Below are 26,237 nucleotides of genomic sequence, written 5' to 3' on the forward strand. Positions count from 1 at the left end.
ACTTCTGATAGAATGTGTGTGGGAATACATAATCTGTGTAATTTATTTGTAAAATTGGTGAAAACAGAATAAAAACAGAGGAAACACATGTTAAAAACAAACAAACAAAAAAGTCTAGGGAAATTGGAGGAACCAGTCAGCCCATGAGAAGTTCTGAGATGGCTGGGCTTCTGGGAGATAAGGCGTGGGAAGCCTCCATGAGCACCGACAAAGAATAACATTTAGTGAAAGAACAAATGAGCGGATGAGAGGAAAGAGGGGAGCAATGGGAGCCCCCAGATTCTAGGATTATTGTCCATTTCTATAACATCAGTTCTCCACTTCCCCAAAGGTCGGTAACTCACAAGTTTTCTTTTTGAGACAGGGTCTTGCTCTGTTGCTCAGGCTGGAGTGCAGTGGTAGAATCACGGTTCACTGTAGCTTCAACCTCACGAGCTCAAGCAATCCTTTCACCTCGACCCCCCAAGTAGCTGGGACTACAAGTGCACGCCACCATGCCTGGCTAATTTTTGTATTTTTGGAGAGACAGGGTTTTGCCACATTGCCCAGGCTGGTCTTGAACTCCTGGACTCAAGTGATCTTCCCACCTAGGCCTCCTACAGTGCTGGGAGGAAGAGCCTGGCTGTAACTCATAAACTTTCAAAAGGAAACAAAAATGTATCCAATGCCTACTGTATACTTCCATGTTGATTATTTTAATTAAAGGAAAGTGGATCCTCTAATAAACCTTTAATTTGTTAAGATAAAAAAAATTCTATGTATTAAAAAAAATCGATGTAAACAGTGACATCAATTCTCAGCTACACTGACTGTTCAGACATATGCTTTTTAAACATAATATAGTGGTAACAGATTTCAGAACAGGCTCTTCATCTAATAGTATAGGTGGTAGTTAGTTTTTTTTTTTTTTTTTTGAGACGGAGTCTCACTCTGTCGCCCAGGCTGGAGTGCAGTGGCATGATCTTGGCTCACTGCAACCTCCGTCTCTGGGGTTCAAGTGATCCTCCTGCCTCAGCCTCCTGAGTAGCTGGGATTACAGGTGTCGGCCACCATGCCAGACTAACTTTTGTATTTTTAGTAGAGACGGGGTTTCACCATGTTGGCCAGGCTGGTCTCAGGTGATCCTGACCTCAGGTGATCCACCTGCCTTGGCCTCCTAAAGTGCTGGGATTACAGGCGTGAGCTACCGCCCCAGCCCTTCCAGGCTATATCACTAAAGAAAAAAACGACTGTGGCAAATCTGATGTAGACCCCATTTCATATGATCCCTGACAAGCTAAATAGAGGATTAAACAACTTGCGAGGCGACAGAGTCATCCAAAGACACCCAGCCCGGGGCAGATAATGGAAGAACCTCTCTTACTCTAATTGTTCTTCCCAAAACTTCTAGCGAAGCATCCTTGAACCACTTCTGGGGAATAGAATATTAAAAATGCAATCTCCACACAAAAAAGCAATACTTTTGCCCCTTTGTCACAACAGAGTTTTACTGACAAGTCTATTTTTGGGAAATCTCCTAGCGTTTAAAGGACAGAATGGAATCCTTGGAGAGTGAGTAAAGTTACACTGATAAGACATGGGTTGGCTCTAAGAAGAGAATTCAATTTTCTTAAAAACAATCAAGAATACAAGCTTATCTCCAAGGTCCACCAGCAAGCACCACTATGAGTGAGCTGTTTTTTCTAAGGCTGAGGAAGTGGAGAAATGGTCTGGGAGGGAGGTGCAGAGAGAGGCCAGTGGGCAGAGCAACCAACTCCGGTAGGTATTCCTTGACCTACCTATTTAATTTATAAATTAGGGGTTAAAGACCCCACGGTATGGGCAAGACAAGATATAAGTCCTCTCTTTCAAAATCTCCCCAGCAAAACAGCACAACCATGAAAGTAGAAAAAGCACACACGGTTCTTTAAAAGGAGTCAAATTCCTCCACTCCCATTCTGAACGACTCCCTGTTACAGTGATGTGGGCAAACATTTTGATAGAGATTATGGATCTGAAGCCTCTTGCTTACCCACTGTAAGTTCAGAACAAGGTCTTAGTTAGCCTTTTTCTACTTCATAATGAGACACTATCTCTGAGGTTCAGAAGAAAAATCAAACGGAAAGGCCTACGGCAGTGATTGCTAATGAATACATATGAAGTCATGTTCATTTCTCAAATGAACATAAAAAGATCTTGAAGAAATACTAGACAAATTGCTATGAAAAATGTGGGCTGGAATAGTGATCCAAAAACTCTAAAAATACACAAACTTGATAATACTGAATTCAATGAAAATTATACTAAGAAAAATGTTCTCTACCTAAATTAATGTTGGAAAAAAAAAATGGCAGTGTGTTGCTGCAGGCAAGGGATGACATATTAACTTTTACTAGTGATAAAGTCAATAACAAACTATGATGTCTATCAAGGACCCTGGCTCTATTCAGCAGCTCCATGATTACAGGAAGAGCAACAATTTATTTGAACAAGCATTTAGCTCATGCAGAATGAGGATTTCTCAGGAGGCAATTGTGGCAGGTGTAGCTAGGGGACCACTCTGACAGTTTGTCTCCTTTTCATCAGTGTTATTTTCTAACCCACTTACCTCTTTACTACATCTATCCTATATACCTTCCTACAATTCTAGGTAATGGACGCTGCTGCAATAGATGTTTGTTAATTGGGAGACTAAAGAGAGAACGGGCCAGGCGCAGTGGCTGACGCCTGCAATCCCACCACTTTGGGAGGCTGAGGCAGTCGGATCACCTGAGGTTAGGAGTTCGAGACCAGTCTGGCCAACATGGTGAAACTCCATCTCTACTAAAAATACAAAAAAAAAAAAAAAAAAAAATTAGATGGGGGATGATGGTGCACTTCTGTAATCCCAGCTACTTGGGAGGCTGAGACGGGAGAATCGCTTGAACCTGGGGTGCGGAGGGTGCAGTGAGCCAAGATGGGGCCACTCTACTCCAGCCTGGCCAACACAGCAAGCCTTCATCTCAAAAAAAAAAAAAAAAAAAAAAAGAGAGAGAACGAAGGATCTCAAAGCTTACACTAGCTGAACCTGACAAGTCAGGGAACATTTTTTCCCTAGATTATTTCCAGATGTAGGCAAAGGGGGTGCGGAGGAGAAACGCTCTCTTCATCTCTGAAGCCATACCTACGTCAGATCCTCCCACTGCCTCTCCTCCTGCTGGTTCGAAGCCTGGAAACCTCACCTGTGGGCAAAGTGAGTTCACAAACCCGAAATGCATTGCTTTTCTTGATGAATGACCCTAGATGAACTTCCAAGAACTCTGCATGAGATCTTACCTGCGAATTCATCTGGGGATTCTTATAACCAACTTTTTGCAATTAATCATTACGAATGCAAAGTAAGTACCTGGTTATTTAAAAAGCAACAAATACTTAATTGTGTGAGATACAAACCTCCATCATCTCTACAGTTAAGGTTTATGAATCTGAGACCATTATTTATAAATTAAAATTACTTAATCCCCCAAAAAGCCCTCAATACTTTTCTTAAACATAGTTAATGAATCTTGTAATGACTCTGATACTTTTTTAACCAGTGGACTGACATTAATTTTTTTTTAAACAAAATCTATTTCTATTTGTATTCGCACATTGCATTGCTCACTAAAATATGTGCGCGAGTGCGTGTAGGCAGTCATTTCATAAAAAGCAAGGAGGAAAGGAGACAGGACTATTTGAATCACATTCCAATTTAGGAGAATGCTCTTTATGACAATGTTCTCAGAATGGTTTATAAAGGTGAATAAAATAAGAAACTACAAGAAGAGATACATTAAAATGAGTGTTATTTCCATTGTATAATTCTCCTTGTCAGTTTGCAAAATAGAACTTAATTTTTTTTTTTTTTTTTTTTTTTTTTAACTGGGAGACTGGAGGAATGGCAAGAAACCTTGGCTGAGTTCCCTGGGTCTCGGTTTCTTCATCTGTACAAAGTGTAGAGAGGACTAGAAAACTCATTGGCATACCACTTTCTAGGGCTTGAAGGCCTATGAGCATCTCCGAAGTTTCACATTCTGATCAATTACTTCTTTCGTTCATTTACTCTGACCATCTTTGGGTAAGACCCACCGGAACCTGGCAAAAGCTAAATTCACCAGAAACTTACGAGATTACAGGTAAGAACATAAAGTAAGGACAATAGATTTCAAAAACCATCATAGAATTCTAAGCAAAAATAGAAGAATACCAAAAGCCTCTTGATCTGTGACTTAGTTTGTAGCTACACACACACACGCTCTTTGCCTAGCTCCTTCAGTGCTTAACCCTGAGGTGTGGCAACGGCAAGCCTCAGCCAGCATATCATTTCAGAGTTCTGTCCTTGGGTTCTCAAGGGGTGGTTCTAGAATCGTCTGGAGTTGTAAAAGGGATGAGAGAATTTCTTTCTGTCTCCACCCTATTACCACACTGTTTATGACCAAATGGCACCCCTGTCAAAGCTTTCGGGACACCCTTGCCCCAGGGCCAGTGCAAAAGAATGTTCACTTTATTAAGAACAGTGCCCTGTCTTGAGGGAAAACAGGATGTTTAGAAAGTTTTGTACTTAATCTTCGACTCTCTCTTCAGCCAACTATGACTCGCTACAGGGAAAATTGTACAGCAGGGTCAATAAATAAAACCATAGACTTCTATGACGAATTGTCAAGTGCTGTTGTGGACAAGGCAATATCTGATGGGCCAAAAGGTGGGAAAAGATCTAGAAAGGTCCATAGCTTTCCCTGGAGCTCTCAAAGATAACAGACGCTTTTGTAGGTCAGAGTCTCCAAAGAGGGTTGGAATCAATCTGCTAAATGCATCAAAACGGAGCCAAGTGGGAAAGTCCAGTCCTGACCTCCCTGGCACAGGCATCCACTGGCATTTTATCACTTTGCTTGCAGCCAACAAAATCAATCAGCAAGACTATTACAATGAAGCACACAGGATATGGAGAGAAACACATACTACAACATGTGTTCTTCAACAGACAAGAAAGCCATCCAAATCAAAAGGAGTTGATTTCAGCTTCAAGCAAGTTGCTATGTATGCATTTCTTATTCTGATTATATTGGCACTCAGGACCATTTTCTTGCATTTGATATTTGGTTCCTCTTATAATTCTTATTATCATAACCAAAACTACTTTAAAACAAATGTGCACGTCCTTGGTTCTTAAACTAACTTTGATACACATTGTCATCAACTGGGTAATAAAAAAAAAAATCCCGATCCCTCAGTTCCACCCCTGAGATATAGAATTAGTTACATGGATTTGGCCTGGATAGCTGGATTTTACAAAGCTATCCAGTGGAATCTAATGTCCAGAATAGCTTTAGAACTACTGCTCTGAGCTGAACCCTGGCTGGCAATTAGGCTCAGAGGTATGGGAACTCTGCCTTAACCTGCCAAATACAAGTACCATTACGGTGTGGCTAACAGTCATCAGAAGTATTCTATTCTGGTATCAAATTAATTTTAAAGGCAGAGGGGCAAGGGATGAGAAGGAACAATGGATGCTTTTGTGGGGGTAAGACAAGTCTTCAACGCTACAAAACTCCCTAGCATATTATAGAAACCAGTTTTGCTGGTTTTTTATTACATGACAAAGGGAAGCACTGACCCAGTGGCAAGATTCTGGATGGAAGGTGTACCCGTCCAAAGCACTAGCAGTCCTAGTGAGATACCTCTGTGACTCCTGGAAAAAACTCAGAGAAGTTTCCTTCTCTAAGAATACCACCTTTAAAGAACAGATATGGTCACTTCCTGCTGTGAGTCTACATTTTTACGTGTCCAGAACATAAGGACCAAACCCATCTGGGCACAAGACAGTGCTATAGGGTTGTAAACTGCCATTATGAAATTAAATATTACCTCTAGGTCATGGGTCTCAATCTTGAGCATGCTCAGAATCACCCCAGAGGCTTGTTAAATTCAGATTGTGGGCTTGTCCACACAGGGGCTCTGATTCTGTAGGTCAACGATGGCAGTTTGCATTTCTGACAGTTCTCAGCTGATGCTAAGACTGCTGGTCTGAGGAAGACCACGCTTTGAGAACTCCTGTTCTTAGGGCTCATAAAAGGCGTGGTCCTTGAGTAACAAGAAATGTTTCTTCAGGCTTTGTGATAAAGAGACAAATACTTTGAGTGAAAGGAGACAGTGTCTTAAGATAAATCTTGAGAATTGTACCAAGAGGCAAAATGGTAACATTCCCCTAGGGAGAAGCAAGCAGGTGGGTTGTTAACCTCATTCATTCACTCTTGAGTAAATATTATCCTTGGAGGACAAAGTCGAAGAGCTGTCTTGAGTTAAAAAGAGAACTGAAACATTCTTTCCAAAAAATGGTGACCCATGGTTTCTTGTTTTACAAGGGAATAGTGGGCATTTTTCATTCACAAAATATTTACTTTATAATGGTGGCACTTCAGTGGGAGGAAAGGTGGGCATTTTGACTAAGTGGTTAGGGAAATTGGGTAGCCATCTACAAAAAATAAAGTTGAGTCAGGCATGATTGCTCCTGTCTATAATCTCAGCACTTTGGGAGGCTGAGGTAGGATCGCCTGAGCCCAGGAGTTTGAGACCAGCCTGGGCAACATAGCAACACCTCGTCTCCACAAATAATAAAATTTGCCAGGCATGGTGGTGTGCACCTGCGGTCCCAGCTACTCAGGAGGCTGAGGCAAGAGAATCGCCTGAGCACGGGAGGTCAAGGCTGCAGTGAGCCATCACTGCATCACTGCACTCCAGTCTGGGCAACAGAGTGAGAGCCCATTTCCAAAAACAGAGCAAAAGAAAAAAAACTTGAATCCATACTTAACAGAATATCAGGATAAACCTCAAATGAAGCAAATATTTAAATGTAAAAAAAAGTAATAGCATAGAAATTCTGCAAGAAAATATGGGTCAATTCTTGTACATGTATGTGTGGAAGGGATTGGTGGAAAATGCTTTCTTTCTGTTACTTGAAATCCAGAAGCCATAAAAGAAAGAATGGAAAATTGACTTCTGTTTAAGACCAAAAAACGCCACAAATACTAAAGGAAATGATAAACCAAGAAAAATTTGAAGATCATATCACAGACTTAGAGCTAATCTCCCTGTTATACAAAGAGCCCTCACAAATCAACAAGAAAAAGAGCAAGAATCCAACAGAAGAGTAAATCACGTACAGGAATTAAGTAAGTACAGTTTGCAAAAAGGAAAAAATAAAAGGAAACGAGAAAAACAAATGGCTTCTTTTTTTTTTTTTTAGATGGAGTCTCGCTCTGTCACTGGGCTGGAGTGCAGTGGTGCGATCTCGGTTCACTGCAACCTCTGCCTCCTGGGTTCAAGTGATTCCCTGCCTCAGCCTTGCAAGTAGCTGGGGCTACAGGTGTGCGCCACCATTCCCAGCTAATTTTTTTTGTATTTTTAGTAGAGACGGGGTTTCACCATGTTGGCCAGGATGGTCTGGATCTCCTGACCTTGTGATCCACCCTCCTTGGCCTCCCATAGTGTTGGGATTACAGGCGTGATCCACCGTGCCCGGCCAACAAATGGCCTTTAAATATCTTGAAAAGATGTCTAGCCTCTTCCTTCTTTAAAAAGGTATGCAACTCTAAACCGTATCGATATAGTATATTTTACAAATGAGATTGGCAAAAATCCGAAAGTTTGATAACTCACTCTATTGGTGCAGCCCTCATTACGTTAGCAGGAGTGCAGAAATCAAACAGTACTTAGGGTGTCACTTCAGCAGCACATATATGAAGATTGGAGAAATACAGAGAAAATTAGTATGGCCCCTGTGCAAGGATGACAGGCAAATCTGTGAAGCATTCCATTTAAAAAAACAAAAATAGTCCACTGAAAGGGCAAGCAACACGAACTATAAAATCTAGAAGAAATGGATAAATTCCTGGACACATACAACCTCCCAAGAGTGAACCAGAAAAAAACAGAATCCCTGAACAGACCAATAACGAACTCCAAAATTGAATCAGCAATAAATAATCTACCAACCAAGAGAAGCCCAAGACCAGACAGATTTACAGCCAAATCCAAATTCTACCAGATGTACAAAGAGCTGGTACCATTCCCACTGTAACTAGTCCAAAAAATTGAGGAGGAGGGATTCCTCCCTAACTCATTCTATGAGGCAAGCATCATCCTGATACTGAAACCTGGCAGAGACACAGTGAAAAAACAAGGCCAATATCCTTGATGAACATCTATGCAAAAATCCTCAATAAAATACTGGCAAACCAAATCCTCTAGCACATCAAAAAGCTTATCCGTCATGATCAAATAGGCTTTATTCCTGGGATGCAAGGTTGGTTCAACACAGGCAAAGCAATAAATGTTATTCATCACATAAATAACTAAAAACAAAACCACATGATTATCTCAATAGATGCAGAAAAGGCTTTCAATAAAGTTCAACACTGTTTCATGTTAAAAAGTATCAATAAACTAGATATCGAAGGAACATACCTCAAAATAATAATAGCCATCTATGACAAACCCACAGGCAACATAATACTGAATGGGCAAAAGTTGGAAGCATTCCCCTTGAAAACCGGCAAAAGACAAGGATGCCTTCTCTCATCACTCCTATTCAACATAGTATTGGAATCCCTGGCCAGAGCAATCAGTCAAAAGAAAGAAATAAAGTGCATCCAGATAAAAAGAGAGGAAGTCAAACTATCCCTCTGTTTGCAGACAACATGATTCTATATCTAGAAAACCCCATAGTCTCAGTCCAAAAGCTCCTTAAGCTGATACACTAATTCAGTGAAGTCTCAGGATACAAAAGCAACATACAAAAATCACTAGCATTCCCATATGCCAACAGTTAAGTCAAGAGCCAAATCAGGAACATAATCCCATTCACAATTGCCACAAAAAGAATAAAACACCTAGGAATACACTAGAAAGATCTCTACAGCAAGAATTAAAAACACTGCTCAAAGAAATCAGAGATGACACAAACAAATGGGAAAACATAAGCAATTTACACATTCAATGTTATTCCTATCAAACTACCAACAACTTTCTCCACAGAACTAGAAAAAACTATTTTAAAATTCATATGGAACCAAAAAAGAGCCTGAATAGCCAAGGCAATCCTAAGCAAATAGAACAAAGCTGGAGGCATTACGCTATGTGACTTCAAACTATACTATAGGGCCACAGTAACCAAAACAGAATGGTACTGGTACAAAAAGAGACACATAGACCAGTGGAACATAATGAGAGCCCAGAAGTAAGGCCACATACCTACAACCGTATGATCTTCGACGAACCTGACAAAAATTAAACAATAGGGAAAGAATTCATTCAATAAATGGTGCTGGGATAACTGGCTAGCCATACGCAGAAGATTGAAAGTGGACTCTTTCCTTATACCATATACAAAAATCAACCGAAGATGGATTTAAGCCTTAAGTGTAAAATCCAAAACTTTTATAAAAACCTGGGAAGACAAGTGAGGCAATACCATTCTGAAAATAGGAATGGGCAAAGATTTCATGACGAAGACACCAAAAGCAATTGGAACAAAAGCGAAAATTGACAAATGGGATCTAATTAAACTAAAGAGCTTCTGCACAGCAAAAGAAACTCTCACCAGAGTAAACAGACAACATATAGAATGGGAGAAAATTTTTGCAAACTATGCATCTGACAAAGGTCTAATATCCAGCATCAATAAGAAACTTAAACAAATTTACAAGAAAAAAACAAACAGCCCCATTAAAACGTGGGCATAGGACATGAGCAGACACTTTTCAAAAGACATACATGTATGTGGCCAATAAGCATATGAAAAAAAAGCTCAATGTCACTGATCATTAGAAAAATGCAAATCAAAACCACAATGAGATACCATCTCACACCAGACAGAATGTCTATTATTAAACAATCAAAAAACAATAGATGCTGGTGAGGTTGCCAAGAAAAAGGCTTATACATTGTTGGTGGAAGTATAAATTAATTCAACCATTAAGGAAAGCAGTGTGGTGATTTCTCAAGGACCAAAAAAACTACCAGAACTACCATTCGACCCAGCAATCCCATTTCTGAGCATATATTCAAAGGAACATAATTTGTTCTATCATGAAGACTCATGCACACGTTGGTTCACTGCAGCACTATTCACAATAGCAAAGACATGGAATCAACCTAAATGCCCATCAATGATAGACTGGGTAAAGAAAATGTGGTACATATACACCTTGGAATACTATGCAGCCATAAAAAGAATGAGATTGTGTCCTTTGCAGGGACATGGATGCAGCTGGAGGCCATTATCCTTAGCAAATTGACATAGGAACAGAAAACCATATACTGCATGTTCTCACTTATAAGTGGGAGCTAAATTATGAGAACATATGGACACATAGAGAGGAATAGACACTGGGGTCTACCAGAGAAGGTGGAGGGTGGGAGGAAGGAGAGGACCAGGAAAAATAACTGATGGGTACTAGGCTTAATACCTGTGTGACGAAATAATCTGAACAACAAACCTTCATGACACGAGTTTCCCTATATAACAAACCTGTAGATGTACCCCCAAACTTAAAATAAAAGTTAAAAAAAGGGGGGCTAGCCACATGATCACAAATACATATGCACATATCTGCTGGCCCAAATCCCAATCCCCTTATAGGAAACTACCCTACATGTAGTTACACCTGCACATGTATGAAGTGATATTCAAGGTTATTGACTGCAACTTCATAATAGCAGAAGATTGAAAGAATCAAAGAGTGTATTCATTCCATATGGTGGAATACTGCACAGCTCCAAAAAGTATGAGGCAGCTCTATAGGTACTGACCTGAAAAGCTGATTAAGGTATATGATCCCATGTAAAAACAAGGTGCAGAATAGTATCTAGTTGTCACCTTTTCTAAGAGGGAAAATAAAAAAGTATTTAAAAATTCAAAGATTTGCATAAACAGTAGAAGAATTTTCGAGAACCTAATGGATATGGTGAACTATAAAAGGCGTAGGTGGGCAGGGTAGATGGGAACAGGCTGGACAGCAAGATTTTCAAATTGTATATTGAAATTAAATTATGGAGCTATATAAAAAAAAATCAGAAAACTTCAGTGTACATGGACATTTTTTTCTTTAATGTATGTTTTCAGTACAACCCTAAGCCAAAAAAGAAAAGTACGTAGTAAATACGAGTCAAGCAATAGGGTTAGGTCAAAGTGACTGACTGCCAGGAGGCCAGAAATTGGATGGCAAAGTCCACTTTGCAGGCAAGGGATTTCCAGAACAGCATTTACTAAGGCAGGTCTCTGAAGATGAAAGAAGCCAGGCTTTTAGTTTTACTGGATCATTCAATTTCTATAAATACTCTATTCCAATTAAGCCAATGAATTTACATTTCTTTGCAGCCCATGCTTTTAAGTAAAGCTCAGATGTTTGCCATAGTGTTTCCCACCATGTGGCACTCCCCTCAACCCCACCTTCAGCTTTGTTTCAGTAAACAATCAACACAAGCACCTAATTATAGACTTTAGGAATATAAAGTTCCTCAGATGAGACAAGAAATACAACCTACTCTTCTCCCACCTCTCAAACCTGTCTTTTAACTAATTCAAAATCAGGCAACACCTTTAGATACTGTGTAAAATACACTACATGGAGTATACAAACAAGTCATATGAACCAAGGTTTTTTAGTACCTCTATGTCTATCTGAAGAGATGCCAGTTTTTACATATTCCCTAAAAAAATCGTATTTTAAAAACATCTATGTTCTAACCGTTGTGTGTGTGTGTGTGTGTGTGTGTGTGTGTGTATACATATACATATTAAAGGCAAACACATTTAACTTACTCTGGGCACATGACAAGGCACCAGAGTTACATTTCTGATTGTCTGTCATACAAAAGAGCAAGAAAGCAAGTCAGCCAGTTTCTCCTGTACGGGCACTGGATACCAGGGATTTACAGGAAGATATACACCAGCAAGCAAGGCAACATGCTAGTCTGCGAGAGTGCTCCTTGGAGAGCTGTTTATTATTTCTCTGGAGAGGTTTCTAAGCTTCGCATTGAGAGCACTCATAACAACCAAACCAAAAAGAGCCCACTACAATCTAGCTTTCACCATCCCTTGCTCAGTTTCTGAAATTACTACCTGTCATCTGCCTGGACAAGGAAAATGGGATTGGACCAGTGAAAAACCTTTCATATCAATCCCCAGGAATGAAACTGGAGTTTAAAATCCTGCCCATTGTGTTAACAGGAAGTGGAGCAGAAAGGCTTAAGGACAGAATGTGATGGATTACCAATGTTCTAATCCCTGATATGGCCCTAACCCACTGTGTGACCTTGGGGAAGTCATCTGCCCTCTCTGGGCCTCCACTTGCTCACCTCTAATGAGGTAGCGGTACCTGAAGTCTCGCAAACATCTTTTCCAGCACACATGAACTGGGGCTCCTGGTTGCTTAATTCTGATGGCTTACTCTGTCACTTGAAAACCCAATTTACTGCCAAGAATAAATTATGGCAATGACTGTTGGTGATTGTTTACAGTGAATGAATGTGTTGTAACACAACTCATGGATAAAATGATTTCACAGCCTATTCCTTTAGATTTCTGACTCCTGATTATGTAGCAGTCTCTGCACCAGATGACACAATATAAAAATAAATTCTCTGTTTCATCTCGGCCCTTACCCCTTGGAGGCTAGATCAGTGCAAATCACTGTTTAAAAAAAAAAAAAAGATTGCCGTGAGTAGTGTAGTCTGGTGCACTGGTGAACTGCCCCCAAGACCCGCTCAAGTTTAGAGGTGCAAGCAGAAAAAGCAGTGGCTTGGGGTTAAGACTGCATTCCTAGGCTGAGGGGTGGGGGTGGGTTGTCTGATAAAGCAAAATGGCAAGACTTACAGGCTCTGTTCTCTTTTCTCTTTCTCTCTCACACACACACCCCACTAATAATGTAATACTGCTTAGCTCATTTGTCCCTTGGGCAAGAAAGCTCACAAGAAAGGCAGTGCCCTTCCCCCCAACATGTGTCCCAAGCCGCAGAACGCCAAGCACTGGCTGGTCATACTCTTCTTCAGTGTAACACTAAACAGGACAACGTGGAGGTCCCTCCTTCTTCTGTGTTCTGAGGATCTACCTATTTTCCCTGACAAGACGCAAGCTAGTATGTTAACCTAACTTATTACACTCTACCCTGATACTATCCAAGAAAGACAATTGGCCACATTTCTTTATTAAGTTGCAGTAAAACAGTGACATTGCAAGAAGTTGCTTTTTGTTATTAAGACTTCTTTGCTTTTACTTTTAACTTTTTAGGTTCTCTCTAAATGTTGAACCACCCGTCCCATCAAAAATACAGAGGGCCAGGTGTGGTGGCTCACGCCTGTAATCCTGGCACTTTGAGAGGCCGACGCAGGTGGATCACTGGAGCCCAGGAGTTGAGACCAGCCTGGCCAACATGGTGAAACCCTGTCTCTACTAAAAATACAAAAATTAGCCAGGTAGTCCCAGCTACTAGGGAGGCTGAGGCAGGAGAATCGCTTGAACCTAGAAGGCAGAGGTTGTAGGGAGCCAAGATTGCACCACTGTACTCCAGCTCCAGCCTGGGTGACACAGCAAGACTCTGTCTCTAAATAAATAAATAACACAGGGGGTGAATTGCACAATTCATTTTCCATTTTCTTAATATGATTAAATCATCATCTTACTTGTTTAAAATTAATCTTTCTTAAATGTATGTATAGCTTACCTTTATTTCAATGTTTAATATTGTACGTATTTTGGAAGGAACTTAAGTCTTATTTATATCAATTAGCCTATGGTCAAATTGGTTTCATTATGCCTCATTCATTTAAAATTGCAACTTTCAAGAACCTATGGAGTGAAGACTTACTGTACTGTGCTAAACTGCCTTTCAGAGTGATGAGAAAATGAATTCCTCAGTTCTAAGAAGCTACTGATTACAAGATGTACCATTGTTTTATATAAACAAATGTAGAGGGGGGATCAACGCTCAGATACATATGTACAAATGAAAAAATGCATGTCTTAGAAAATGGAGAGGCCGGGCGTGGTGGCTCACGAGGTCAGGAGTTCGAGACCAGCCCAGCCCGGCCAACATGGTGAAACCCCATCTCTACTAAAAATACAAAAATTAGCTAGGCTTGGTGGCACGGGCCTGTAATACCAGCTACTCAGGAGGCTGAGGCAGGAGAATCGCTTGAACCCGGGAGGCAGAGGTTGCAGTGAGCTGAGATCACACCATTGCACTCCAGCCTGGGGGACAGAGCGAGACTCCGTCTCAAACAAAAAAAAAAAGGGAGAAAATATACACATTCTAATTTTCTCAATGCCTTGTCATCCTGGGAAGGAAGATGACGTTGGGAGTATTCTATTTTTAAGTACAAGGCGCTGCTGCCACTAGGGATTCTTACACAAAAAGACCAACTCACCATGACCTGCTCTCGACTCTCCAGCCCGACTGAGGACGAACTTGACACTCAGGGTATTATTGGTCCAAGCCCTCAAGCCATGGCCAGGCCAATGCAATTCAGTTCAAAAGACATGTATTGAGCATCCATTATATGACAGAGACAGTGCAAGGCATAGGGATAAATAGACAAAACGGCTGTCCCCAGCATGACTGCTGCCCTAGGGGAAGTTATCATCAGAAGCAAAGCCCAGAGGTCCACATCCCAGTCCTACCACACCCATTCATGACTCAGGGGGACTTCCCAAGACCTTTGGGTTGACATACAACATTTTCCAAGACCTAGCAACAAAGTCTTGAATCGAATAGTTATGAAAACGTGTTTTCTGTTGTTGTTGTGTTTTTTTTGGTCTGGTTTCTGACATAGCATTTCATTTCCAAGGATCTTACTTCTGGGTAAGGACACAAAAGTTGTACAAAACAGCAAGGAAAGGAGCTATGCTAATTGTCTTCATTTTCTTCTAGACACAGCAATAACAAGGCAGGCAGACACAATGCAATAAAGACAAACAGACCCACAACTCGACTTTCTAAAAAAGACTAGTATTTCTTGAGGGCCCACGGGGATCATATTAGATACTAGATGTTCTTGTTTTCTGTAGGAATGAACTAAGAAGTAGACAAACCTTTCATTTGTCTAAGGTATCAACTGTAGCTGCACTTAAAAATGGAATTCAAGGATTTAAATGAAGTTTATTTCATAAAGACTGAACTTGTTACGAATCATGAGTAGTTAATATTAAAAATCTCATTGCCTAAAAACACCATAACATATAATAAATATGGGTGTGTTCCTACAACATACAATATACCACGGGGACACTAACATATAAAAACCTTACACTGTAGCTGGGAAGAGCATTCTATTATTTTATTTTATTTTATTTTTATTTTTCAAGACAAGGTCTCGCTCTGTTGCCTAGGCTAGAGTGTAGAGGCACGAACATAGCTCACTGCAGCCTCTGCCTCCTCGGCTCAACTGCTCTTCCCACCTCAGCCTTCCAAGTAGCTGGGAACATGGGTGCACACCACCATGCCTGGCTAATTTCTTTTTTAGAGACCTGGTTTCACTATGTTGCCCAGACTGGTCTTGAACTCCTGGGCTTTAGTAATCCTCCCACTTCAGCCTCTCAATGTGCTGGGATTATAGGAGTGAGACACTGAGCCCAGCCTCTGTCATTTTAAAAGCTAAAAATTAGGTAGAGTACTTGATATGAAATCAAGGTAAAATAAATAAAATGCAATAACTTTTAATTTGATGGAAGACATGCAATACAGACACACACAATTAACTCTCTAATAATTTTTCTTTTGTTTAGACTAATTAAATGTTAGGGTCATCACGAAGCACTCACCTCGAAAGGGGTGAAGATAAATTGGGGAGCAGAATGGGAATACCAGCTTAAAAAAAAAAGATAGACATTCTTGCCCCTAGCATTGCTCTTTTTAGAGATGGGTTCTCGTTCTCCCGAGTAACCAAGACTGCAGGCGTGCGCCACCATGCCCTGTTAAATATTTTTGAAGAGATGGGGGTCTGGCTGTGTTGCCCAGGCTGATCTCGAACTCCTGGGCTCAACCAATCAGCCTACCTCAGCCTCCCAAAGCACCGGGATTATGAGCCACTGCATCCGGCCTGTCAAATAATTTCTATAAGGCAATAATGCTACCAGAATTCACACAGGCTGAGACAGTATCTGAAGCACTACAGGCTACAAAAAAAGTTACTAATAATCCAAAACTGGGGATATCAGGTCAAGAAACTGTCTTTTGTAAATAGGAAGGCACAGGGAAGTTAGATGTTGGAGTGCAGAATCACTACACGCAGACCCCACAGAATAATTCTACGAAGAGACAAAGAATGGAGCCAAGAGGGGCAGTCATGGACTTTGAGAAGAGCTGGTCCACAGACCCCTGCATCCCTCTTGTCTCCGCAACTGCCATTGCACCCCACAGCAATTCTGGAGCAGACCCAGCTTTCTGTGTTGACAGGCAGGCTAGTTTCCTTATCTGCCGAAAGAAGATGGTGGTGCCCATGAGCCACCTGCGTCACACAAATGTTTCAAAGGTTAAATTTAAAAAATAGATTTGAGGTTTTTTTTTTTCTTTGTTCTTTGAGACAGTTTGCTCTTGTCGGCCAGGCTGGAGTGCAGTGTCGTGATCTCAGCTCACTGCAACCTCCGCCTCCTGGGTGTAAGTGATTCTCCTGCCTCAGTCTCCCGCATAGCTGGGATTTACAGGCATCTGCCACCATGCCTGGCTAATTTTTGTATTCTTAGTAGAGACGAGGTTTCACCATGTTTCCCAGGCTGGTCTCTAACTCCTGACCTTAGGTGATCCACCAACCTCGGCCTCCCAAAGTGCTGGGATTACAGGCATGAGCCACCTCACTGGGCCTGAGATATCTTTAAACATGATTATTGGAGAAACTTAACTGTCCTCTAAATGCTTTGTCTATACTGATCAATGAAAAGAATTGTGTCCAGATATAAATATACACACAACATATCAAATGAAGGTGTTAAAGTACTTCAAATAATTCTAAATTTTACTTTGTTTCTTATAACTACGGAAGGATAAAAATGCATGAAACACTGCATGTTGTGGAAACCTGCATCATTCTCAACTTTACTTTCAGAAATAAAAAGTACAGAAGTTACCGAGATAATTGGTGAAATAATATCTGACATGTGAGGAGCCTCTCCTTTGGGTAAGCAGCACAAGATAAATTTTTCATTCAGATGAAGCCACAGCTATTAAGAAGACAGTTACCAAGAGAATGAAAAGACTCAAAGGCAGATTGTTTCTGGAGGAGGCAGGGCAAGCACACTTCGCTGTGCTGGCTCAACTTAATACTAAAGAATACAGTCGAACAGCCCCCTGACTCCCTCAGCCAGAGAAAGCACCTCATAAACAGGCTGGCATGCATGTCCAACCAAGTCAGTAGCAAAACAAATAGGCTTCTTTCTCTAGCCAAAGCCAACACCAAGGGGCAGGCAGACTCAGCAAACAGCAAAAGGAGACCCAGTGATGAATGAGGGTGAGGCCTGGTGAGCAAACTGCTGGTTAGCAAAAAAAAAAAAAAAAAAAAAGGTTGGGTGACATGCAGATGGGTCAAAGCAAGGATCTGCCTCAACTCCCTTGTGCATGGCTAGTAGGATTGTAAGATGGGACACCCGCTGTGGAAAACAGTTTGACAGTTCCTCAAAAAGTTAAACATATGGCCGGGTATGGTGGCTCACGCCTATAATCCCAGCACTTTGGGAGGCCAAGGTGGGCGGATGACTTGAGGTCAGGAGTTCGAGACCAGCCTGGCCAACATGGCGAAACCCTGTCTCTACTAAAAATACAAAAAAATTTACCCAGGCATGATCTCAGCTACTTGGGAGGTTGAGGCAGGAGAATCGCTTGAACCCAGGAGGTGGAGGTTGTAGTGAGACGAGGTCATGCCACTACATTCCAGCCTGGGCAACAGAGCAAGATTCTGTCTCAAAAAAACAAAAACAAAAACACAAGTTAAACACAGAATTACCATATGACCAGCAATTCCACTTCTGGATATATACCCAAAGGAATTTTTAAAGGGGACTCAAACAGAAGATACTCTCATACATCCATTTTCATTGCATCATTATTCACTATAGCCAAGAGACGAAAACAACTCAAATGTCCATTGATGAATGAAAAGATAAACAAAATGGGGCCTCATACATACCATGGAATGTATTATTCAGAGATAAAAAGAATGAGATTCTGATACATGCTACAATATGAATGAAACTTGAAGACATTGTGCTAAGTGAAATAAGGCAGATACAGAAGGATAAATATTTTATGATTCCACTAATATGAGGTATCTAGAGTAGTCAAGTTCACACAGACAGAAAGTAGAATAGAACTTACCAGCGACTAGAGGGATGGGAGGGGAGTTATTGTTCAATGGTAGATTTTCTGTTAGAGATGGTGAAAAAAATCTAGACATGGATGATGGTTGCATAACATTGTAAATGTAGCTAATGCGACTGAATCATACACCTAAAAATGGTTAAAATAGTAAACTGTGTGTTTCGAATGCCCTCACCCCTTATCTGCCACACTGGATTTTGGGGTCTTCCCACCCCTGACCCTTTTCCCTCTCCTTGACCATCTGTTCATTTCCCCATTCAAGATGCCCACTAAATTTACTTCTGGCAGAAGTAGGCTCAAATAAATCTGGAAACCAGAGTTACAGCAGGAGGCTTATGATCCTTGGTCCTGATATTCCACTGCTAGCTCCAGCATGTGACCTCTCCTTCCAAAGGAAAATAAGTCATTTTTAATGAGCTTTCACAGAGATGGTAACTATCAACACTTCAGATCATTATGGAAAGAAAACTTCAGTTTCTCTAGTGGGTTGCAGAGAGCAGACCAAATCCTAAGTCAGAAAAAACAGCCTTTTTCTACTGGTATCATTGACTTCCTACCAAGAAGCCTGAGAGACAGAGAAGGAGCCAAGCCTCCCATGTACAGAATCGTGAATCATTCACTCGAAATACTCAGGAGCCAAGTTTTCGTCTCTCTTTCTTTGGACCAATGAATACATAGATCTGCAGTGAGCACTGCCTTAGCTGGAAGTAGGCTGGGGCTAAAGTTAAAAGTCACCGCAGCCATTTGTTCCTTTGGAACATTCTGGAAGAGTGAGTGTTTAAAGTAAGATGATGTGGACATTACTAAATTATTTTAATTTTTTTGGATAACTATCATTATGATTTCTTTGGAAGTCATGTACCTGTGGCAAAATATGCCTTGGTTAAGTATTTGTGGAATGAAGAATATAAGAAAAACAACTCCCTTAAATAAGAGTTCAAAATACGTGATGAAATCAATTTTGCCACAACATGGCAAATCCTTGATATGTAATAAGTGGAGTGCAAGAAAGTATGACAAAGGGGGCCAGAGAGCATGTAATGTTTGATAAGGGAGTTTCACTGCAAGAGATGAGGAAGTACGGATGGGGCACCTTGGCTGGGTTGTGGCGCCATTGCTTTCTCTATCAAAGTCTATAATCAAAACTCAAACCTACCGGAAGAAAGGGACCAATATTGGTCATAAATGTACGTATTTCCATTATATACACTTCAATGGGATGAGGACTGTCAGGTAAATGAAGTATGAATTCTCTCTTTTCTTAAGAAAAAATTGGAAGAGGGCCAGGCACAGTGGTTCATGCTTGTAATCTCAATGCTCTGGGAGGCCGAGGCAGGAGGATTGAGCACAGGAGTCTGACACCAGTCTGGGCAACACAGTGAGACTGGGCAACACTGAGACTGCAGTGAGTTCTGATCACACCGCTGTATGCAAGCCTGGGTGACAGAGGGAGACCTTGTCTCTTTAAAAAAGACGAAAGAAAAAATGGGCGGAAAATGATGGTTGCAGAGGGACATGTCACTGCACTTGTAATCAGTGGAAAGACTTGCACTATTAAAATCAGATCTAACAGAGAAATGGCAAATACATAATCAATAAAATAAAGAAACAAATAAAACGTCTCAGTAAGCCTCCTCCTCCTCCCTAAAGAGCAGCTCGCTCCAGCAATCCATGCTAAAGTGTTGCTTTACGTTCTGGAACTCAGTTCAAAATGTGAGTAATTTTGCATTCTGTTTCACATTGACAAAGTTGTTCTTTCCTGCTACTTATTTATAATTTAATTCCCTCGATGGTCCTAAAATCAAGAGAAAAAATATTTTCAAACAAAAATCACTATTTATACAGCTGGAGTTTCCATTTAGTTAGGAAAATCAGTAGAAAAATGTTTGGTCAGAATTTGAGATAAGTTTCGAATGTTTCAGAAAACCTCATACCATCAACTTCTAAATCTCTTTTATAATATTTATGTCTTCCCCAAAGTCAACAAGGGAACCCCCCCTCAAATCAACTAAATTAATGGGTTCTGATCTGGGCAACTCCTTTGGCAAAGGGTGGGGGAATCTCTGAATCAGCAACAAAAATAGCTCAATTAAAATACCATTCTAACATGCAGTTAGTTTTTGTTTGAAAATGGAAACCAGCAACTTGCTTGCATGAGTAAACAGAAGACAATTACTCAGGCTGGGGTCTCCAGAGCAGAAAGCATGGGAGACAGCTGGCAATTATCTGGCTAACTTAACCAGATAATTCATGCCTAAAAATCCACTCTGGTGCCCAAATTGCCCAGATTGGTTATATTCACAGAAGAACTAAAGAGTGTAATTACCAAATTCCCTTCCAATCTGTGCAGCCAAAGCTGCGCTTGGGTGGTTCGTTTTAAGGTGGTGATTGTACAGTCCTCAGTGCTTCATCTCTAGCAAGGAATGTGCTAGGATTTTCATGATTGAAATTTGAACATCTGTTTAGATATTCTATGGTCTTACATAGGATGCAGCTTTCACATACTGAATGCAGTACTAAAAATTTCAAATATGCCAAGACACTGACAAACTGCACTGGAGATAATGCTTTCAGTTTATACACCTTGAGGCAAAGCCCAGATGAAGACAGATATTGTAACTCCTAACAGAAAAAAAATCTGAAGGGGGAAAAAATAGAGTTAAAAATAGAGAAAGAGAATGTGTAAGATTATGCAAATTAGAGCTTCCAAAATTTGAAACAAGTATGTCTTTTTAGCCTATCACCAAAGACAGGAGATTAACACCTTTATGTTTATATAGCACTTTATATTTTTACAAAGCCCATTACAATGAATCCTCACAACTGTGTAAGGTAAATTGGGTATTATTATTCCCATTTCATGGATTAAGAAAATAGGGTCCTCAGATTTGCAGAAGCAAAGCTAATGTCAAATCTGAAACTTGAACCCAAGTCTTCTGGATCACAAGTTTGGTGCCCTTTCCATTGCACTGTGCTAAAGGCTAAAGTTAACTTAAAGCAAATAACAGATATCACATTACCCAGTCAAATCTGTGGTATTCGCCATCACAAATAGTCTTAGGGTCACACGTGTCATTAAATAAATCTTATCGCCAAGCGCAGCTGGACAGCACAGACTTTATGGGAAGGTGGTAGCAACGAAGGCTGCTCTCCATCGGTTCTGCCAGACCCTGGGCCGTGGATTTCTCTTGGACTTGGCTTCCTAACCAGCTAAGGGAAATAATAGATAGAGAATATCTCAAGTCCCTTCACATCAAGCTGATGATCAGCCTAAGAGGGTTCAGTATCTCCTGTTCCCGCGAACTCAGAATGACAGGTGTCCGTTTTCTTCATCCTCTGGATATTACAAGCTTCTCCAAACCAGTGGCTCCCTGCTCTCCTTAACAAAAATAGGGTTCTAAAATGCATTTTTACTAACTTCTGCCTAATTTAAGCAGGAAAACAATATAAACATGACATTTTAAAATTATTATAATATTCACTACATTTTAATATAACACTACATTTTTAGAATCATTATAATATAGGTTACTATGCTGCTCAGTTCCATTTCCAAACTTGATTGGCACCTGCCAATTCTGATGCTCTTCAGATGGATAAAGGGTATTGGAAACCAGAATAATAGCCTTGCCCTGGATCGAGAAACAAAAACTACTTCTTTTACATTGATGCCCTTTTAAAAGCTATCAAATTTGGCTCAAATTACCAGTCATCACCTGTAGCTGGCAATGACTGTTTTAAAGTTTCACATAAGCTAGGTCCAACTGAGGGACTTCTATTTCTCAGCAGTACATTCCATCTGGGATTAATGACTTTAAATTTTTAAGAGACTGGGTCTCACTCTGCGCCCAAGCTGGAGTGCAGCAGCACAACCACAGCTTACTGCAACCACTGCAGCTTTGAACTCCTGGGCTCAAGGGATCCCCCTACTTCAGACTCCCAAATAGCTGGGATTACAGGTACATGCCATGACACCTGGCTAATTTTTAATATTCTCGTGGAGATGGGGTCTCACTCTGCTGCCCAGGTTGGTTTCAAACTCCTGGCTTCAGGTGATCCTCCCACCTCAGCCTCCCACAGCACTGGGATTATAGGTATGAGCCTCTGCACCTGGCCTGATGTTTTAAAAAGTACGAAAGATGTTCCCGCTCCCTAAATGGAATTAACCATTATGCTTTAGTAGAAGTCCGTATTAGAACCTTATTGGAATTCAAGGGCTTAAATCCCAGGCAGTGTGTTTTCATTGCCTTTACGCTTTCCTAGTCCTGCTTGGTCATTTAAGAGAGGAGGGGAAAAGGACTGCTAATGTGGGAAAGCATCTAACATACAGAGACAGAGGAAGAACGTCTAGAACAAGCTTGTCCAATCCCTGGCCCACGGGCCGCATGTGGCCCAGGACAGCTTTGAATGCAGCCCAACAGAAATACACCAACTTTCTTGAAACATTACAAAATTTTTCCGTGTGTGTGTGTGTGTGTGTGTGTGTGTGTGTGTGTTTTGTTTTTTTAGCTCATCAGCTATTGTTAGTGTTAGTGTATTTTATGTGTGGCCCAAGACAAGTCTTCTTCCAGTGTGGCTCAGGGAAGCCAAAAGATTGGACACCCTGATCTAGAATCTTGATTTTACCATAAATGTGCTAAAGTCAAACATTCCTCTATCATAAAGACAATTCTTTAGACCAGGCATGGTGGCTCACGCCTGTAGTCCCAGCACTATAGGAGGCCGAGGCGGGTGGATCACTTGAGGTCAGGAGTTTGAGACCAACCTGGCCAACATGGTGAAACCTCATCTCTACTAAAAATACAAAAATTAGCTGGGCGTGGTGACACATGCCTGTAATTCTAGCTACTCAGGAGGCTGAGGCAGGAGAATCACTTGAATCCGGGAGGTAGAAGTTGCAGTGAGCTGAGATCGCATAGGATGGTCTCGATCTCTTGACCCTGTGATCCGCCTGCCTTGGCCTCCCAAAGCGCTGAGATTACAGGCGTGAGCCACTGCACCCGGTCAAGTCAATAAGTTTTAATAATGCTTGTTTTCCCCTCTCTTTTGAAGTTAAAAAGTTGGCTTGATAACCCACTATAACTTTTGGCTTGATAACCAGCTATAACTTTTAGTATGTTGAAGTGTTCTGGTCTCACTAGCAAATCAAAAAGGCCCAGCAATACGTCGGTCTCCCATATATTCTGTGTTGTCTATTAATTTTGTGCATAATTTGGGGCATATGGGCCAGATGCAGTGGCTCATGCCTGCAATCCCAGCACTTTGGGAGGCTGAGGAGGGAGGACTGCTTGAGCCCAGGAGTTGGAGACTTGGGGCATGTGATCACCAACCTGAGTCTGAAGTGCTGACTGTAAAATGGATATACCACTAAACTACTTCAAAGAGCTATTGCTGGGAAGAACAAATACAACTCACCATAAAATATTCTTAAATAATGGCAGTAGGACCTCATTTGTCCAGGGCCACACCCATTTACAAATGGGTGCTATGCAGAGCATCCAGGGCTGGTGCCAAGTCTGTTGGCCCTGGCACCATGTTCCTGTGCCCTCCTCTTCACTGCTGAGGCCTGCAGCCAGTCACCCTCTAGGCTCCCCACCCCTCTCCATCTGCCATGCTCTCATTTTATGTGTGCCTTTGTTCATTCTGATGAACAGAAGCCTGATTCTGCTTAGTGTTGCCCATGGTGGGGTCTCCACTGCTCATTCATACCAAGGATGATCACAGGCATTATAAAGCTTGCTGCAGTGAATGGGGGTGTCAGGACCGGGAAGGGATATTCAGCTACCTGGACCCCTTCTGGTCCTAAATTAAACAAAGAAGCAAAGCTGTACTATACAACAGTTAAACTTAATAAGGCATTTGAGGAGAAACCTGTGTTTCTCTCTACAGTTTATAAAGAGCAAGCAGAATATTTTTGGAAATAATAAAAAATCCACTGATACATTTAGAGCTTTCGGTGGGTCTAAGATTTAAGTGGCGTAGGAGAAAAGAAACTGAGATGTATTACTTGTACATTTTTCTTCTGACACCTTGATATTCCAGTCTAAACTGCCTTGAATTATGCCAGAAATCAGTGTCTTTAAGTCCACAGATGCTTAGGTCTTCGAGATCAATTCACCCCCAGTTATAGAGATAGCAAACTGTTAAGAAAACTAAAGTTTTCTTGCTCCTTTGTGTTAGGTTCACCAGAATTCAAGCCTCTGACTTCCACGATGGTGCTCCCTTTTTTTATACCACAACATGGATTTGCTCATGGTTATTTTCCTTTAATAAATTCTTGCCACAAGTGAATTTAGGCTGTTTTTAATTAAGGTCTTAACCAAAAGATCATTTGGAAAACTCTGTCCCTCCCACAAGGCAGGACAAGCTTGTTCTGACCAGCTGTTCAAAGATTTTTCTGCTCAATCATCAAAGCTTGCAATATCCTCTTACAGTCCTGATAAGGTGAGCACTACTTCCAACCGATCTATGAAAAAACTCTCTCTCTCAAATTTCCATCCCCAAATTGACGGAAGTGGGGAGAAGGTTCACAGGGAAGCAGTAAAGCTGGAGCAGGGGCTGGGGACCACGTTTGACAGGAATCTTCATTAACATGATTTTAAGGAGTGACAGGACTTCTCTTTTCACGTAATTCCACCAGAACTCATAATGTTTTCGTGCCATAGATGCCTCCTTTGGTCTCCTGATGAAGTCTATTGGACCCCTTTTCTCAGACTAGTGCTTTTTTATGCCGTTATATATATATAATTACAAAGGAAATGCTTTGTATTGAAATAAAGCTATTCAAAATATTAAAAAGCAATTTATCATACAGTAATCTATGTTCTTCTGTGTTAGTGCATTAAATAAAAAGATTCAGCAGCAGGTCAAAAATTACTGTAATTTTGAAGTCATGATGAGCATAAACAATATTTCAAGACAGCTGCAACAAGTGTAATGTGATATGAAAATATCTATTTCTATGGGGTGACAGTCAAACACACTGCCAGCTCTACTGGGGTTTAGTGCCTACGTTCATACTAGAAGAAAATGCTAAATTTCAGTTAGAGGGTAGTCACAAAAAAATTAAGCAATATTTAGAATTCTATCCAGGGGTCCACATTAACAATCTGAATCACAGAACTGGTCTGTGATCTCCTTCAGGTCTAATTCATTAGATTCTTGATATCTAACTAGAATAATGCACGACACAGATAGGCACTTGGCAATTGCATGAATTGAACTGAGTCAATAGAGTCTGAATTTAAAAACAAAACAAAACATTAGAAACGGGCTGAGGCTGCCTTGAGTAACCTTCCAAGCCCCTTCATCTCAGCAAGTCCACCCACTGCCAGCTTCCTTCAAGTTCTTCATTCATTAAGCAAATATTCACAGAGCACCTAGTGAGCGTCGGGCAACATTGTAGGCACCAGGCAAACACAAGAGTCTAACTGCAGATGGTGATGAACTTTAATAAAACATGAAAATAGGATAAAGAGTGACTGGTAGACCAGATGGTAGCAAGGGCTTTTCTGAAGTGACAGGTGAGTCAATAGATGACAAGGAGCCAAAGTCACATAAAGACGTGAGGCAAGGCTATTCCTGGCAGATGGGACAGCAAGTGCAAAGGCCCTGAGGCAGCAAGAAGCTTGGTGCAGGCCTTTCTTACCTTGTGCTCTCTACATCTAACACACCTGGCCATACCACACCCTGGAAGAGCCTCATCAGAGTCTATGTGAGGAAACGTCGAACAAGGTCTTCCACAAGACCCTGGAAGAGGCCCTGTTCACCTCTGCTGTAAACTTCCCTCCATCTATCCCATTTTCACATACTCCAGACCACATCCATCTCTCAATCAGAGAATTTCAGGGCAGAAGCTCTTCCAAAAATCATGTA

General features: G+C 41.1%; 1 protein-coding gene and 1 non-coding gene across 8 annotated transcripts in view; one reads left to right on the forward strand and one right to left on the reverse strand.

The window, feature by feature from the left end:
• Window positions 1–26,237, reverse strand: part of E2F3 (E2F transcription factor 3) — a 90,823-nt gene that overhangs the window by 33,269 nt on the left and 31,317 nt on the right. The gene's annotated exons all lie outside the window — the stretch shown is intronic.
• LOC123573156 (U6 spliceosomal RNA) lies at window positions 7,712–7,817 on the forward strand. The gene has a single exon (XR_006697903.2). It is a non-coding gene; the product is annotated as a U6 spliceosomal RNA (small nuclear RNA).

This window comes from Macaca fascicularis, chromosome 4 (assembly GCF_037993035.2).
Source record: "Macaca fascicularis isolate 582-1 chromosome 4, T2T-MFA8v1.1".
In the NCBI taxonomy this organism is placed as follows: Eukaryota; Metazoa; Chordata; class Mammalia; order Primates; family Cercopithecidae; genus Macaca; species Macaca fascicularis.